Source organism: Pristis pectinata, chromosome 22 (genome assembly GCF_009764475.1).
Source record: "Pristis pectinata isolate sPriPec2 chromosome 22, sPriPec2.1.pri, whole genome shotgun sequence".
NCBI lineage: Eukaryota > Metazoa > Chordata > Chondrichthyes > Rhinopristiformes > Pristidae > Pristis > Pristis pectinata.
Window position 1 is genome coordinate 19,991,281 of NC_067426.1, and position 16,503 is coordinate 20,007,783.

Sequence of the window (16,503 nt, forward strand, 5' to 3'; positions counted from 1 at the left end):
CATAGGGCTCCCATGTGAGGTTCGTCTCCACAGAGGCACTCTCTGGGTTATGAACAGCCGACTTACGAACACTCCGTATATATGAACGAGCGTTTGGGAAATCAGTGGGAGGGATGGGGAGGGATTTGCCTGCTGCTGTGGGGCTGTAGGCATCTTCTGCCGGGTGGGAACAGGGCATTTCCATGTGCCTTCCTCCCCAACCAACCACACCCACCCCCCTGGGCCTCCAGAATGTGGGGCTGGGTCGAACAGAGCTGGGGGCACTGAGCAGACTCACTCGCTCACTCACTGGCGGCCGTTCTTCCCGTGCCTGTTCATTTCCCCATCACAGCTCTTTCTGTGATCCTCTCACACACACTGTTTTTGTTCGGTTCCGACTAACGAAAAATTTGGGTTACGAGCAGTTAGCAGGAACAGAGCCCTGTCATAACCCAGGAACTGCCTGTATCTTTCTCTCATTCACCCACTCAAATCCTGGAGATAACTTATTTGAACTAATAAAAGGGTTTTATTTATGAGCAGTGCAAAACAGCACTTGTTACGGTGTCTGACAACTTCTGGAATCTTCTACTGAGGCAACAGAATCTCTGCAGGCTTCTGTACTGAAACAATGACTAACAACATCTGGAGAGCAGATGTGGTATGTCACTGTTCGAAGTGGCGTCCGAGTGAGAGGTTGCTGCAGACAAACTCCACCTTCAGCTGGGAGCCACCATCCCGCCCACAGAGCACCGGAGGGTGGGGCTCCAATCTGCCGACACCAGGTAGCACCAAGGGTTTTCAGGGAGAGATTTGGTGGTCTGGCTGAAGCTGAGTGGTTGACAGCTGGAAAGTTGGGGAAGATAATGGTGGGAGAGAGAGCTGAGGAACAGAGAAGGAAAGGAAGGGAAGAGGGTATAAGAGGGATGGGGCAAGTGAAGGAGCTGAGAGGGAGGGGCATCTTGCAGGGGCACTGATCTGGGCCTATTCTCCACTCCTTTGCCCTGCAGCCCAGATCAGAGTCCCTGCAAGCTGGAAGAGAAAATGAGGGGGATGGAAGGGGGCAAGGATGGTGTCCGAGGGGGTGAGAGAAGGTTAGGGGGTGGTCAGAACACTGAAGGAGAAGAGATTCAGGGATGGGAAGGATTGATGCAAAAGAGTCAAGGGGAAGGTGGGAGGGAAAGCAAGAAGGACGAAATGGGTTAGGGCATCTATCCCTGAATCCCCACTCTGTGTGTGTGTGTGTGTGTGTGTGTGTGTGTGTGTGTGTGTGTGTGTGTGTGTGTGTGTGTGTGTGTGTGTGTGTGTGCACGCGCACATTAGTTGAGAGGAACTGTGGAGTAACCATTCTCAAATATGCCTACCTACAATTCGTCTCCATCTTACGTCTACTATACAATGGCATGCAAGCCATGATCTTAAGAAACAGGTCTACACCAAATTCAATCTCAATGCAGATAAGTGTCAAGCAAGGCTATGTCATTGCCCAATACTTTTTTTTCAACCTATCTTGTCTCAGTGCTGCACTTCACCTCTAACTTGCTTCCTGCAGGACAAATGGGAAACTGTTCAACTAGTATCCCCTCCACACATGAACCAAGGACACCCTGGCTTAGTCACTGAGCTGCAAAATGCAGATGATATTTACATATTTGGACATTCAGAGGCTAAGCTCCAGGTCATCATCAATTTGTTCACTGAAGTATGTAAGGGAATGGCCTTGCACCTTTCATCCTCAGAAGTAAAGGTCACCCACTAACCTGTCCCTGCTGTACACCTCCTGACTCCAATAATAAAGGTCCACAGCAAGATCTTGGAAAGTATGGACCGTTTCTCAAATCTTGGAAGTCGTCCCTTCATGGAGTCAGACATTGATAATAAGGTTCACCATCACCTTCAGTGTGCTATCACAACCTTTGGCCATCTGAAGAAAAGAGCGTTTGAAAATCAAGACCTTAATCCTGGCACAAAACTCATGGTCTACCAATGACCCTTGCTCGCCCTCTGCAACCTACTAGCACGCACTTCAAAGGACTGAAAAGATGCCACCAAATCTGTCTATGAAAAATTTCCCAAATCTCCTGGCAAGTTAAGTGAAGTCTCACTGGCTGACATCTTCAGCATTGAGGCCTTAACTGCAACTGGTTGGTTCTAACAGACAAGTCATGTAATTTGCATGCCCAATGCCAGACTCCTGAAATGGACACCAAGAGGACAGAGGAAATGACTCAAAGATGTTCTCAAATCATTTTGCAAAGGTGTAACATCCTCACAGACACCAGGGATCCTTCCCCATGAAGGCTCAGATTAGGTTAGCAGCGAGACCCCAGGACCACGCCAAAACCCAGCTTAAACAGTGACACAAACACGTCAGTTCTCAAATGACCCACTCACCCACTTCCTCAAGCACCTTTGACAGGGTCCATGGGTGCCACATCAGCCAGCTTAGAAGCCACAGAACTGTGGTGGAAGCAAGTAATCTTTAATCACAGATAACTGTCTAAGGTAGGAGAGGAGACATGCTACAACTCTTAAAGGAGTACATATCCAAATTAAATCTTGGTAGTAACTTAGCACATCGTGCTACTAGAGCCTAACCTCTTCAATTTCCATTGCAGGTTCTTGCTCCAGTGGTTTACCTGGCAACCACACTTTCAATAGCTATCATTCTTCATCAGCCCTTGAAGTCAGACACTATCACTATTTGAAAGTGTGTCCTATACTCTAAGGCTTTGTGCAGCCACCCTCTGCTGCCATGGTGATATCTATCCAATCAACTGTTCTTATATCTGACATCGTACTGGAGCAGCAGCAGAAGACACTCGGGCAGAGCAGAGTCACTGAGCTTTTGCTTTGTGAAACTAAACAGTTGGAATAAAAGTAAAATTCAAATCTTCAAATATTATGCGATTGACCTGATAACTAAGAAGTGCTGGTGTGCTGACTGTTTGAGCAAGTAATGAACAATTATTCAGTGTAGTGTTATTTACTTATTGGGTGTCCTGAAACTTGTTGTACCGTCACCTTCAACTCATCCTTCAGCATCTCAGCTCCACCAACCTCCTTCAACCACCACCGCATCTAACTACGCCAACCACCAGCAGCAGTTGGGAAATACAATTAACAATGCACAGTTTCCTAAAGAGTTAGGCATTGGCTCAGTGCTGGCATTTAGAACCTGAATGAGAGCTGAACTAAAACAATGAGCAAGGGAAGCCACCTCCTCTTCAGAACCTTGTGCATGGCCAGCCCCAGAGCAGGAGACAACACAGGCACTGAAAACTGAGCCGCTATTCTGACTCAGAAGAATAATTTATTTGAAAATACATCTTAGTCCTTCAATTACTGAAAAAAAATCTATTTCATGATGAATTTATTTTCCCATTATGGGAAACCACATATCAAATTGGAGTTAGTGCCAGCATGAAGTTTATCGTAAATTTTTCACAACATTAGATTCTGAGTGAAGTCTGGGGACACTGAGAAATGCAAATCTTAAGGCCAGATCAATGTGACACAATAGAAGATCAATTATAGAGTCACACTGACTGTGAGGAGCAGTGATGTCTCTGTGGATACTCATACTGGCTATGCGGGGGGGACATGCTGGCCTTGGGGTCAGACTGATGTAGGCAGTGCAGAGCTGTGTTGCATTGAACCCTTTGCAGGATCCATCAGGAAGGACATGGGCATCAGAGGGGTGACATTGTCAGGCAGTGGGGGCACCCAGATCCATGCCTCTCTCTACGTGGATGATGTTGCAGTCTTCTGCTCGGACCTATGGTTGGTCTGCAGATTGATCAGCCTCTGTGACCACTTTGAGTTGGTGCCGGGGCCAGAGTCAACCATAAGAAGAATGAGGCCATGCTCTTTGGCAAATAGCCCAGCCGGTCATTTGTCTCCTTCACTGTCAGGTCTGACTACCTGAAGGATCTGATTCAGAGGGGCCAAGGCATGGAACAAAAATTGGCTGGAGTAGACAGACAAGATTAAACAAAAATTGGGACTGTGGGAGAGGCGATCCCTCTCAATAACTGGTAGGAACTTGGTCATCAAGTGCGAGGTGCTCTTGGTGCTGCTGCACTTGGTGCATATGTGGCCTATTTCCAGCCCCTCTCCCCTGGCAGTCACCCAAGCTGTCTTCCGTTCATCTGGGGATCCAAGATCGAATGGGTCTAATGGGTTGCGAGGCACAAGTCCTTGGACAATGGGGGCAAAAGCGTACCCAACATTGCCCTCATTCTGATGGCCACCTTTGTGTGTGGCTATGTCATGCTGTGCTTGGAGCCAAGTATGCTGGCACCAAGTGCCACTACCTGCTGAGGTTCTACCTGGCCCTGGTGTTGTGAAGGATAGGCCTGGCTCCATTGATGTACAATATCCCAATCAGCTCCACTACCTATACTTTGTGGAAAAGTTCTTTCAGAAAAACACCTCAGGCTACATCCGTTAGGCTGTGGTCTGCACGGAACGTCCTGCAGATACTGCATGGACAAAGACACAATGGATCATGTGGGTTAGTTCCCTGAGCAAGCTGTCTAAATGATCTGACAGAATGCCTCTCTGCCAGAGCTCACCAATAAACACCAAGACCTCACGGCTGGTGGTGAGAGGGGCTATCCCTGTCAGATCCTTCCTATACAGTCAGAATCTTACTTCTAACACACACTGCTCTCGGAACAGCTGTGATGAACAGGAGATGGTCACCCAGCTCTTTACACATTGTGTATTTGCATAGTGGGTGTGCAGAAGGATGCAAGGTGCCTTGTCACATTTCATCCTGAGCAGCTGCTTAAAAGAGGACTCTCTGATCTACGGGTTGTTCCCAGGGCAACACACAGAGACGGGACATCAAGTGCTGCTGGAAGATCATCAACTGGGTGAAAGACGCTCTTTTGTATGCCTGAAACTTGTTGGTCTTCAAATACAATGAGATGTCCGTAAGGGAATGCTGCTGACTGGCACATGCAGGGGTACGAGCTGAGGAGTGCACTGAAGCTTGGAGCACCAATCCAAAGGCTCTGTGGGGAAGGACTGCAATGTAAGGTCCTTCTGCCACTGGACATTGAGGGGCTGGGTCCCGTGTGGAAGCCCCTCAAACAAATGAAATTTGTATCATCCCAGGAGGCCATGTGAGTGGCAATGATGCTCTGTACACAGAAATGTGTTAACACTACTGATGTATAGAACTGATAACACTGTGAATGTACAGACTGAACGACACCACAGATGTAAAGAGCCATACACTATCCTTTCTGTACTTGCATATATTTTTCATTATGAATAAAGTTTATTTTTGAAATTAAAATAAAAGGTGTAGTGCATGTAGAGCACTGATGATGACCAGAGGGTCACACTGGTGAAGGCACTGAGATCTCAGATGTTGGGATTAGACTGACATTTGCTGTGCAAGGCACTGATAGAGTTGTTGGCTGTGGTATGACACAGATGTGACCATGGGTCACACCAGTGTAAGCCATGGTGAGCACCGATGTTGGCCATGCAGGGTCACGCTGATGATGTTCATGGGGATCACTAATGTTGGGGATCTCTAAAGTTGTCTGTAAGGAGCACTGATATTGGCCATTGACTCATGATGATGTTTATCATCAGCTCAACCTGATTTTGACCATGGGGAGCACTGATGTTGGCCATGGGGCTCACATTGAATTTAGCTGTGGGGGAGCATTGATATTGGCTTTGTGGAAATCTGATATTGTTCATGGTGTCACAGTGATGTTGCCAGTGGTGCCACATTGATGATGGCCCCACAATCACACCAACACTGGCCACGGAAAAAACCCACGGGGAGAGCACTGATGTAGTCATGGGGTCATACTAAAGGTGGCCATGGGGACACACTAATGTGTGAGTAAGGCCACGATGATTTTTGCCGCTGATGCATTGATGTTGGATTTTGGATGACACTGAAGTTGGTTGTTGGATCACACTGCTGTGGGCCGTGAAAATTTACCAATGTTGGAATCATATAGGCATCAGCCATGGGGAGCTACAGTCCCTGCAGTGGGGAAAATTGCTTCCAAAATATCCTGTAGTGCTGCCTGGAGATAGGTGCATGTCAGCATCGACCCACGAGAGAATAGATTGGAGGTGGCAGAGAGGAATAAAATGGCAACTGATGTCACTTTTGCCCCCCTCCCCCCCATTGAAATCAGTGCATCATTGGGGACAAAGCCTTTGCAAGTTTTGAGCAACACCTAGAGGAACTCAGCAGATCAGACAGGAAATGGACAGATGACGTTTCAGGTTAAGATCCTTCATTTGGACTGAAAGATAGAGGGGAGATAGCCAGTACAAAAAGGTTGAGGGAAGAGATTGCCTTTGCAAATTTTGTTTTTCGTTGCCTATGTATAGTTATTGTTTCAATTAGTTCTTTATTTACTTTCAGTTCTTTTCCCCCTCTTCCCCGTATGAATGCTCTTGCATTATGAGAGCAAGAGGCAGGATATTGTTACTGTGTCACAAACCACGGTTTTCCAGTTACTGGTCGTTGTGCATTAACTGCTGTCGCTGCCTGCGGCCAGTCATTTCATGAAAGCAGAGAATTTATTCAACTGTAACTAAATAAGATTGCCAAAGCCCCAGTCCATCTCTGAGTGGTCTCAACCATCAGTCAGGCAGAGAGAGAAACTGCTTTTAAATTGGAAAACAACAAAAAAAATCTAATGATTATTTCCTAAAGATTACTTAAATGTTTCTTCTGGTGGTGGGGTCCTTCTCAGGGATGGGCTGAGGTGGGTGGGGGAAGGGGGGAATTTGCTCTTGCACTGAGGAGAAGTAGTTCAAGGGAATCTGGCTCTTTTCCATATCCGGACCGGAATAAGATGGTGCTGTTAGCATGAAATGCTGTATGTAAGTGACTGTGTTTAATTAAACAAGATCACAGGCACTCCGAGAGAGAGCTACTCATCAAAAACATCTGGCAGGGTCCACGGGGCAGTGCGGACTGAGAGTGTGGCTTTTCTTTAACATGCCCCGATGTGTAATATCCTGCTCTAATTGTTCCCTCCTGCCGTCACTCTGTGTTTATCCCGCTGATGGGAAGCAGTCAGGGTTTTGGAATTTCTGCTGCAGGTTCCCTTCCGTGGTTACTGTAAACCTCAGGGATTCTTACGTTGTGAAATATTTCCCATTCTGACTACAGTGCACCCTCGACAACTGTGCTGCTTATATAGAGTAGGGAACAGGCTCGTCGCTGGAATCCCTGCCAATCTCCACTGGGGTGATCAGAAATGTTACCTGTCTCTGTGCCATCAGATGCATTCACCTTGAAACCAGACTCTCTGAAAATTTTCTGAAAATCAACAAAAGTTGCAGATGCTAGAAGTCTGAAATAAAAACAGAAAATCCAGGAAACACTTAGCAGGCCAGACAGCATCTGTGGAGAGAGAGAAACAGAGTTCAGGTTTCCTGTCTGAACAATTAACTCTGTTTCTCCTTTCTCAGAGAGTTAACTGTTCAGACTGGAAACAAAAACTCTGTTTCTCTCTCCACAGATGCTGCCTGACCTGCTGAGTGTTTCCAGCATTTTCTGTTTTTACCTCTGAAGTCTATGTTGCATTCAGTTGGAATTTTAGCCAGGATATGCCCAGATTTCTGGGAAATATTTGACATCTTTGGCCTGAGCACCAGTTGTGTTGATCTTGTAGGGATGGAAGCAGGTTTGACTTTTGTAAATAAGGTGCCAGTCAAGATCCATGGAAAAAGAAGCAGAATTGATGTTTCAAGTTGAAAAAGGTTCCCGGACCTGAAACATGAACTCTGTTTCTCTTTCTGTAGATGCTGCCTGACCTTCTGAGTGTTTCCAGTATGTTCTCTTTTTGTTTCAGTTTTCCAGCATCTGCAGTATTTTATTTTGATTGCCAACCTTCACTGTTGAAGCAAGAATCAATTGAAAAAGCTTGAAAGAAGATGGGCTTCATCACCCAGGAGAAGTAACTAAATTCAGCCAAATTCTACTGAATTATTGATGTTATGACTCACCTTCAAAAGGAAATAACTGCTCCTGGCTTTGTCAGTGCACTCTGTTGCCCACACCTGCTCCATTTTGCTTCTGGTAGCTCATTTTTGGAGAATTCAGACCTGTAATTTCTGGTAACTGGGAGGGGGCAGCAAGGTGAATATTTGGCAATTATTTTTGGATTAAATTGACACCTTTGGTTATCTCACCTTAACCGCACTTCTCCTTTGCCTGAGACAAATGGGAATGTTCCTCCTGTTCACAAAGCAAAAGGCTACAGATGCTAGAAGTCTGAAATAAAAACAGAAAATGCTGGAAATAACCAGCAGGTCAGTCAGCATCTGTGGAGAAAGAAACAGAGTCAATATTGCAGGTCAGTGATCTTTCATTGTAGTGAAAAATGTTTGATGTTGCAGAGAAGGATGGAGAGAGCAAAGGCAATGTGTGTGATATGGTAGAGAACAGGAAAGATCAAAGAACCTGAGAACATTAGTCCACTTGCCCCTTTGAGCTATTCATCAAGGTTCTGGCCGATCTACCTCAGTACCACTTTCATGCACTATCCCATTTTCCTGGACTGACTTAATTTCTAGAAATCTATTAATCTCTTTTCTGAATAAACTCAATGATTGGGCTTCCACAGCCTATTCAGTAGAGAATTCTGAAGATTCACCACCCTCTGATTGAAGAAATTTCTCCTCACCTCAATCCTAAACAGACTCTCCCTTACTCTGAGACAGTGGCAGTGAGCCCTGGTTCTAGATTCTTCAGCCAGGGAAACATCCTCTCTTTCCTTTCAAGCCTTGACAGAGTGTGTCGTCTCTCATCCTCTCTCACCCAGCACCTCCACTAGTTATGTCTTTGTCTCTCTTGATCTCTGCCCTGTCCGGAAATTTTCCTTGTCTTTTCTAACTTTCCTCCGTTCTAATGAAAGGTCTTTGGCTTCCAACATGGACTCTAGATCTCTCTCCACAGATCCTGCCTGACCTGCTGAGTTTTATCAGCATATTCTGTTTTTTTTTGAGATATTCCTTCTATTACTTGTTTGCTGTTGTACAAATTTAATAAGAATCACATCCCTAATGAACTGTTCATACATAATGGCACCTATACAACAGCAGTGCTGGGCCTATGAAGTGTCAGGGCATGGGAAACCTCTAATCAAATGCCTAATGACAGGAGGTAATGGATCAAATTCATTGATATACCAGCATGGAAAATTAGGATATTTTCTTTAAAGAGTGGTGAATAATGTGTGAACTGTTACAAACACGTCAGGAAGCCGCCACTGGTATCCCACATACCTCCTGCAACTCCCTTTACATATGGAAAGGCCATGCTCCTCTCTGGATGCTCACTGTGGTGTTTCTCTTCCACTGCCTTTTGCTTCTGGTTTCCTCACAGCTGTCAACCACATGCCTCACTGCAGAGCACATTCAAACTTAGACCTAATGTGCATTTAAATTTTAAATTTTAAAAAAAATTTTATTTACAGCGTGGTAACAGGCCCTTCCGGCCCAATGAGTCCGCACTGCCCATTTTAAACCCAATTAACCTACCCGTATATCTTTGCAACGTGGGAGGAAACCGGATCACCCAGAGGAAACCCACACAGACACGGGGAGAACGTACAAACTCCTTACAGACAGAGACGGGAATCGAACCCCAGTCGCTGGTGCTGTAATAGCATCGCGCTAACCGCTATGTTACTGTGCCGCCCAGCCATTTCTGGCTACTCCAAGATTATGTTTGTATGTCTCTTCTGTTCCTTTTGGAAAAATCTCTGCTGTACTGCCCTCTCCCTATTCCCACAAACTGTTTATTTTGTATATGTGGGATCCTGGCATGGTTAACAGAGCCATAGAGTCCTACAGCACAGAAAAAGGCCCTTCGGCCCACCACATCTATGCCAGCCATCTATACTAATCCTATTTACCAGGATTACTATCGATGGCCCTTAGCCTACGGTGCCTTGGTGATTCAAGTGCTATTCCAGATAGATCTTACATTTTGTGGGAGTACCTGCCACCTCCCTCTCAGGCAGCAGTTTCCAGTCTTCAACCACCCTCTGGGTGAAGATATTCTTCTTCAGATCCCCCCATACCTCCTACTTGTCATCTTTAACCTATGCCCTCTAGCCTTAGGCACCTCTGCCATGGGGAAAAGTTTCTTACAACCTACCCTGTCTACACATCTCATAGTTTTGTATACTTCCATCGGGTAATGATTGGTAATTGATTTATTATTGTCACATGTACCGAGGTACAATGAAAAGCTTTGTTTTGCATGCCATCCATACAGATCATTTCAAGGTAGTATAAAGGGAAGAGCAATAACAGAATTCGGAATGTAGTTACAGTTACAGAGGAAGCGCAGTGCGGATAGACAATGAGCTGCAAAGGCCACGACGAGTTCGTCTTTATCGTTCAAAATCTTATATCAGTGGGATAGAAACTGTCCTTGAGCCTGGAAGTCCCCACTCTGCCTCCCTGCTCCAAGGAAAACAAACCCAGCTCCTCCAGTTTCTCCTCGTGACTGAAACACTCCATCGTAGGCAACATCCTGATGGATCTCCTCTGCACCATGTCTGCTGCCATCACATCCCTCCCATAGTGTGGCGGCCAGAACTGCATACAATATTCCAGCTGTTTATTCATTATTCAGGATTTACCCTCAGTCTGTGAAAGTGATAGTTTTTCAAATTATCCAGCTTGGTTTTAACAAATTGATTAAGAGAAGATAGTTTAATAGTTTGTCTCTGGTAGTCGTTATTAGGAGGAGATGAGTGTACATCTTGGTACACTGAATGCAGGGTTTTAGTGCACAGCTGAGCTTGTACATCAGGTGAAGTGAAGTTTTATGCAGCAGGTAACATAAAGGTAGCCCTGATTTCAAGTGGATTTATGGAGATTTCTGCACGTAGACTACAGTTATTCATGGGAAGGCTAGCTGACTAAAGGAGGGCCCCTGTTCTTCCATTTTAGATTGTCAGGTCTGTCTGCTGTTTGCAACTTTTTCTCAGATTATCCAGGTCATTGACACAAAAGTTATCACTATCTAAAGATGACATGGTGCATGGAAAGCCACAAAACAGATCAGAATTAATGAACAATCTTGGTGGATTCCTGACTGATTCTTTGCTTTGAGATTTCCCATCTCTTCAAAAGTTTTGGAGGACAAGTAACATTTGATCTGGGAATTTTGCTTGGATTTAATGGAGGTGTAAAGATTGCACTGGGTTCCTGCCCAGGGAGACATGAAGAATATAGCAACAGAGCAGGAACATTGCAAAGGTGGCCTTTTAGGTGGTATTGGCAAACCTTAACATAATGTTTTGAAGTAGATACATTGGTACCAGAAACATTAACATGCCTACTAAACCTAGGCTATAGGCAATGCAGTAGATGCAGTTTTGTCTAAATGTGAGTGCACAAGTATGGCAGTTGTATAAACAAGGTAGCAGGTGAATTTTCAAGAGCTTTTCCCTCCAATTTGGCCTAATTCTTTAAGTTTTGGTTTCCAACTCTCAGGAGATTAAGTTGCCTTGTAGGGATGGTTGAGTTTGGGAAGGATGGATTGTAGAGTCTGGGAGTAGGGTGAGGTGGTGCCTATAACGCGATACAAGGTTGTGCAGGGATGCTGCACATACAGTGATGGGCTCATGTCTGAATCCCATCACCTTTATCTTCAGTAAACAATCCAGGTGACAACAAGAAAGAACTTCCATTTAGGTAGCACTTTCCATGACCTCAGGATGTCCCAAAGTACTCTGAAGTTTTTGGAATAGCAGTGTTGGCTGTAATATAGCAAACAAATTCTTCAGAGAAACAAATACCACACAGTCAGAGAGCAGGTGATGTATTTAGAATGTTGCTGTCCCCGGGCCATTCTCCAATGAGTGGACTTAGACTCTGTTTGTTCCTGGTATTGCAGCTCACCCTGAAACTTCTCTTTGATTTAGAACACCAGCGCTGTGCAACTGGCTGGAGCTGCCCAGGGGCTGGCACTGTTTGTCTTGGTTTTCTCCAGTGACACTTCTGCTGGCTGATCAGAGAACATGGCAGTCAAGAGTGATGGACAATCTCTATCCAAGGCTATCTTTTCTTCCATTTCTAAAGGATGTTGCAGAGAACCGAGTGATGCCATTCGTGAAATAATCTTGAAAACACAAGCCTATTTAGACTTGCAGCTTCAGTACTTAAGGAAGCAAAATAGAGAAAGACTTATCGTGCTACAGATCTTTCAATCTTTAGGAATCAAGATTTGTCTCCTGGGCTAAAATAACAGGAGAATTTTTGCATTTAACATCCTGCTAACAAAATTGTATTCTGAGAAGTCACATTTCAGAGCTGTAATTTCATTAGCACGTTGTTAATTACAAGGGAAACATACATTCTCTTGTTTTCTTAAAAGAAGAATTTCATTCTTTCACATCTTCAACACAGTCTACATTTACAAATCTTGAGTTGCAAAAGTCTGGTTCTTTGGCACTAATTATTGGTGTGCCACAGGCATCACATTAGTTCCAATTAGGTGAGTGTTTGCACATGCGTGCATTTACAGAATGAGTAAGGCAGGATGTTGTACTGATAAATGCATTAGTGTGTGTGCTGGTATTGCCAACTGGAAGTCGGTGAAATAGGCAGAACGTCACATCAATCAGCCTGCAATGCTGATTTGACATCAGCAGTGTCAAGTCAGAGCCTTGCCCACCAGCTGACAGTCTCTCCTAACCTTGCACCATTGAACACAGTTTCAGCAGCTGGAAGGCCCCAACATCTGAGTGATCATCAATTGCTAGTAAATTAAATGTTGTTTGATATCTGTTGGCTGCTGTTGTGATTCTACAAGAGTTTAATGCCTTCTAAAGTTAGTTAAAGTTTCTAAAGTCTGCAGGGAGTAGTGTGCCAGGTGTCAAAGCTCCCTGACATTTTCAAGCCTCTGCATAAAACCAGCTGTTCCCGGGCAAATGTACAGCCATGGAGATTCCTTTTGCAGTCTGACTAGGAGAGGGAGCGGAGGACACACAGAGCAGGACATACCTGCAAAAGACAAAAGCAGAGGGAGCATGAGAGAAATGCCTTTAGCACGGTGTTAGTGATTCTCTCACCAGAACCGTAGTGAGGACCAATCTATGCTCCAGCAAGTGGGTCCTCACTGAAACCACCAGCTACAACTCTGAGCACAGAGCGGAAGACTTTGCCAATGGCTTTCAAGGTCACAGTGGTCATAAACTCATATGTATCTGCCTTCTTCCAGTTTGAAGCAGGAGATATTTGCAATGACAAGCAGTTTTCTGCCCACTGTTACTTATGGACTTGTATTCAAAGGGAGTTCAGTATATTTTATTCTCTTTTGTCAGGGAGCAGCAGGCAGAGCAACTACAGGGCCACTTGAGGTTTTGAAGGCTTCACCATGGCCTAGGGGGCCACCGACTGGAGGCAGGTCCCATAACCGAGAGAGATCACATTCCTTAATGTCTAGTTTGTGTTTGGACATTGACAGAGCATCTCATGGATAAACCTCTGACACTCTGGCAGCAGTAATGATGCCTTCATTCTGTGGCAGTCCGTTGTGCCATCTGTGTTTGAGCCATCATCAAACCAAAGGGTGCCAATGGGTGACAAGACTACCTGCTGACAATCTGGTGTTTGATGCATTTGTACACAACGTACATTTTAGGAGTGCCATGCTGCCATGCGCAGTGTGAAAGAGTGAAGCACTGGTGTGCTCAAACCGTGATTCCTCTGATAGACTGCTCAAGGGGATGCCTACTGTACAGCAGAGTAAGTCTTCAGTTTCAGGGAGATCTCCTGCATTTTCCAGACTTCCCGCTGGTTCTACAGTAAGTAGTGGTGCAACAGAAAGGACAAGAGTAGAAGAAGGATGGAAAGAACAGAAGAGGCAAACGAGACAGCTGTACCTGCCAACATTGCCCATAATCAACACATCTGCATACACAACTCATAAACACTGCACCAGCCCTCCAATCTCATACCTGACCTTCCATCTGTAGCTGAGCATCATGGGTTGCAGACGGAAGATAAAAGCTAACAGAAAATAAAGATTCCAAGCCTAATTTATAAATCAAAGCATGATGGATTGTTTATGAACATCAGCTGACTACCCTTCTGCAATCCTTTAGTACCCTCCGTCGACATGCCTTCGGCTGTATTCATGCATTGCTGATGGAAAGCTGCTGACATTGTCTGCAGATGGTCTTGGGGCTGAACTCTCAGAGTTTAGCTTCTTGCTTGTGTAATGACATTCTGGGATGTATTTACAGGCAGCAGCAAAAATGCAGTCAGGAAGCATCACAGGAATCATGTGTTTTCATCGTGAGTGAAGGACTACGAATGACGCGAGGTCTCATTCAAGGTGGTTCCTCCATTAGTTTTCAATTACAGGATGTATTGATCTCTCCACTCATTGTTGGACTGTTAAGGAACAGATAGTAAATGAAATTAAAATGTTTCCCCATCCTATCTGAGTCAAACAGGAAGGACGTATGGTCAGTCTGTATAGAGAGATCATCTTAATTGGGAGGAAGCACAAATTTCTCAGAAACCACGATTTAACATTAGGAAATAGGTCCAAATTTCCTTAACCTTTAGGTGGGTGAGTGATTGATTTGATTATGCAATGATTCCCTCCATGGTTGAATGGAAGGTCAACAGTCATTATTAGGAGCCACATATTAAGCATTTGGCCAAGATGTCAGTGGATGCCTAGTGAAGACAGCTGAGAGAGAAGAAAAGCTGAAGGAAGAAAGAGGAGAGAGAAGGAGTCTACCTATAATTCCCTTAAAATAATAATGAAGGAAGATCTAACGATTCCAAACAGAGAAGCCAAACCTGAACCAATAACAAAGAAATTCCATGATGGATGGCAAGCAAAACACTGGTATAACTTAGAAATTGGTTAACAAAGAGGCTAACAATAATAACTAATAATAATAAAACTCTGCATATCCAGTGTCTTTTCTGAATGAGAATTGTTGTCTATCTCAACCTTGGCTCACCTCAAGTTTGTGCCTAATTTTAATTCTGTAAATGACCTCCAGATTAATTCAGTTTTTATTGTTTATTGTTGAATATAATAATCCTACAGAGTTTCACTTTAAAACTTCTTTTCATTAGGGGCAGGTTGGAATGTTTTGTACGACACCCAATACTTCAAGTCATCATTGCTCTTGTGCACTCTCTCCCTCTCTCTTTCAGCACACAGATGTAATAAAGCCACATTGTCTTGGAGCCAGTTCCAACAAGGCTATCGAATGGCTGGCTCTGTTTTAAAGGTTAAGGTGAGTGACACATGGAATGTCTTGGTTCATGTATGTTGGAGTCATGTTGGTGTAGCTTGGGGCAATGTCCGAAACTCCCACTGTTCTATTGTGTTACAGAGGCACTGATCCATTCTCAGGGTGTGTGTTTCCCCATATGGAGCAGAGTTCCACACAGTAATACAGCAATCACTAACTGCTGCTTGACTGTCATCAGTTAGACTAGTCTTAGTTTTTGGTGGGACCACGAGGTCATAAACTTTCGCTGGCTACTATCACTTTATAACACAGCAACTGAATTCCCCAAATGTCTGCAGAGAAATAATTGTGGACATTATTTTTGGCTCATTTGAAATTAAACATATATGTAACCATACAAAGGAAGAGAAATAAAATTATATCATTGGTTTAATTCTGACACAACTGCATTATTATGGGAGCCAGAATTATGGGGCCATGTAGCCATTGACACAAGGCTCACAAGCCAGTCAGTTATTTAGCCATGATTTAGCAAAAAAATACATATTTGAAGTAAGATTTGTAATGATGGGAAAGAAAGGGCATTGTTCCTTGAATGGCATCTCAAAAATGAATAGCCAAAGGGGAGGAGAGGTGAGGGTTAGGGGCAGACACCAGCCTCCTCTCTCTGCAAAGGTTAGAATCCAAAAGCTTGATTTATTTAAGCGATCACAGAATTGTTCCTTCCAGTTACAATGTTACAGTGGGTAAGCTGATCTAGAATGCAGTTAGTTTGCATTAGTAAACCGCTCTCAAATGGCTGACATGGTATGCAAGGTTGTTAGACCTTTTCTTATCGAGATCAAAGTTGGCCAGGAAAATACCTGACTTAAACTTCATGAGGCCTGGTACCGTCAGACAGTCAGAATACATGTTGTTGTGCAATATTTATGGCAAGAGAAATGAAATCAGGTCCATTATATATAAAGTACAACCTGTAAATGACAGGGAAGATATGGTCTAAGAAACACATGAGGGTGACGGCAAATTAAAGTGACAGACATCTAAAACTTGCTTGCTGGCTTAGTGGAAGCATGCCACAAAGTGGTCACCCAGTCTGCATGTAGTCTCCTCAGTATAGGATAGGGGGTGCTATATATTAAACTTGTACTTTTTGGAAGATGGAAATAGTTTGTTGACAATAGAAAAGTGAGAATATAAGTTGTGAGGAATACACAAAGTATCTGATAAGGAGTTCAAGCAGGTTAAGAAAGTGCACGAAAAGATGGCAGGTGGAATATAA